Consider the following 2469-nt stretch of genomic DNA (forward strand, 5'->3'; position numbering starts at 1 on the left):
CGGGCCGACGTGCGGGTGTGAGTGGCACATGGTAATCCTCATACAGACTAGTTTCATTCATGGGACAATGAGGAATTAAACACATTTTGTGAATAACGTTATTTCTTCGTGTAACGTTTCGCCGCGTTCGTCATCGGTCACGCTCCCGAGAGCTGGTCACTTGGAATCGACGTCGCCAACTTTCTAATACTTCGCTTAGCCTTTGACGCTTTCTGCCTCAGTTCTATGCATTTCTAAATATCTATTATCTCTTGTAAGATAAGACTGTTGCAACAGATCAGTTATGAATATTCGTATATATGCTCTAACTCACGCACACGCCTCTACCTTCTTTTTTTTCCTCTTCCTTTTTAATAACACCTTTCATTTCCACGTGGAAGATAGCTTTTGGCATAAGGAAATCCACATCATTAACGTCTCGGCGTCACAGGAAGATTCAGGTAGTCGGAAATGGAAGTGCGGCCGAGCCCACTAATAATGCCTCGGTGAGAAAATTCGTCTGCCCTCAACTCGGGCGCGCTTTTTGGTCGGAACACTCTCTCCTAAGAAACTATACTTCTAAGTATTAGAGAATAGCGTAAAAATTAGGATATTGACGCGAACATCTCATGTGTTTCGTAAAGTCAATTATAGAATAAATATAATATATATAAATAGAGCGAGTAAATTTTGCGGGGCGAAAGAAGAGCGCAAGGGAGTTGACCACGGATACTCGCTTGACTCCCGTGGTGGCTCCCACTCTATGCTTGACTGGCCGTTCATTCACCCAGCAGTCTGTAACCAGCCTAGGGTAAGAACGAGTTCCCCTCACACTCAGTCGTTCACTGGACGTTGAGGGTATGTGAGTAAAGAGTGCAGCCTCCAATAAAAAAAATTACCAGGCGTAAATTCAGTGTGAGGAAGTGGGAGTGTTACGTCAGTGAGGAGCGAGGGGGGGAGGAGCGTGAGTGAGGGAGCGCGCGTGCGAGACAGTGCGGGAAGCGACGGGGCACAGTGCGGTGGTGGGCAGCCTACGCTACCACTAACATCCAGTATCGATTTTTGTGCCGCTGGGTAGCCATTTTACTGAGAGCGGCCCTTTGGGGCAGTCAGTCTGTAGTGAGGAGGATCCGGTTGCAGGTCTGTGTGGATTTAGGAAGTGCGACAGTGAGTGGCAGTGCGGGTACGGTGCCGTGTTTGGTACCTGACGCTCGGTAGTGGGACTCGTTGTCACGTGCCAGCACACCACAGCACGTACAGGCGCCAGCTCGTTACCACTCGACCACGCCAGGGACGTCAGGTGCCCACGTCATCGCCTCCGCTTGGGTACACCGTCACCAGCACCTCCAACTACCACCAGCCTCACTCACAAGGTAACATCCCAGCCTGTTTAGTGCCACGGGGTAGTGTAGTGCCTGCATGACGCGGCAGTGCCACGTTACCCACAGCTCATGACGAGCAGGAATGTAAGCTCTCATGATCCATACCCGACATGCTACCACCCTATCTAGTTGTTACTTTTAAGTCATGGCGCAGCAGTGCACAGAGGTGATTATAGGCCTAAGTAAGCAGTGTATCTGAGTGTAGTGGACATCATGAAGGGAACTGTGAATGGAAACATGTGCATGTAGGGGCCGTAGTGACATAGTGTTACAGCATTTTTTGTTTTGTGTTTTGTCACAATTCAGAAGAAAAAAAAAGTTAAATCTAGCTACCGCGTGTGTGACAGACGGACGGAGTGTTGAAAGATAAAACCTTGGATGCACAACTTTCACCCAGTCAGTCTATCGCATGTTTGATGATTTTTACTCCAGCAGATATGAAGTTGCTTTCCAAGTTACACTCTGTTCATGTCCATGCATTTTGTTCCCTATTTTGATTAAGGGAAGGATGAGTATTGGTGCATGTGTTTAAGTTAAGGTTAGCGTCAGTGTCCAAAAATTTGTAGATTTCCCCGCTATCATATACACAAATGTACGTAAACATGTGTACAGCATTCAGGATACACCGCACAAGTCATACTCATAAACATTTACATACACAACACGTGCCACACCACACCGCACGCCATACCACACCACAATACATCACATCACATCACATCATATACCACACTTCACACACGAACACACAAATAAATACGTATATAGATACACACCAAAATAAGATAGAATAAAATTAATATAAATATCATGTTTAGAGTATTATTTTTAGATGCGAATAAATCGATAGAAGGGAAATACAGATAGTATATAAATAACGGAGAAAAAGAAAAAAAAATGCATCCCAGCTTTTTTTTTTTTTTCAGCTCAACCGACTATGTTATTCTTGCCTCCCTTTAAACCATATGTTCCTCTTTGCCTGTCAGCTGTCCCTTTAACTACAGCTCGTTTACACATAGGCAACGCATCCCGACCCTTTAAATCGATTGGCAGACACACACGCACACCCGCTCCCCAATACTTAATACTAGGACGTGTTAGTTGGGAA

The 2469-nt window shown here is 45.6% G+C and overlaps 1 protein-coding gene across 1 annotated transcript in view; it reads left to right on the plus strand.

Moving 5' to 3' along the window:
- The first annotated feature begins 758 nt into the window (after nt 1–758).
- Nucleotides 759–2469, plus strand: part of LOC122246224 (uncharacterized) — a 43849-nt gene continuing 42138 nt past the window's right edge. The window contains exon 1 of the mRNA XM_043004645.2: nt 759–1352. The gene's annotated coding sequence lies outside the window, so the exon portion shown is untranslated. The remainder of the gene's footprint in view (nt 1353–2469) is intronic.

The sequence above is a fragment of the Penaeus japonicus genome, unplaced genomic scaffold, assembly GCF_977035675.1.
Source record: "Penaeus japonicus unplaced genomic scaffold, GWHDUDI00000001_assembly GWHDUDI00000001, whole genome shotgun sequence".
NCBI classification, from domain to species: domain Eukaryota; kingdom Metazoa; phylum Arthropoda; class Malacostraca; order Decapoda; family Penaeidae; genus Penaeus; species Penaeus japonicus.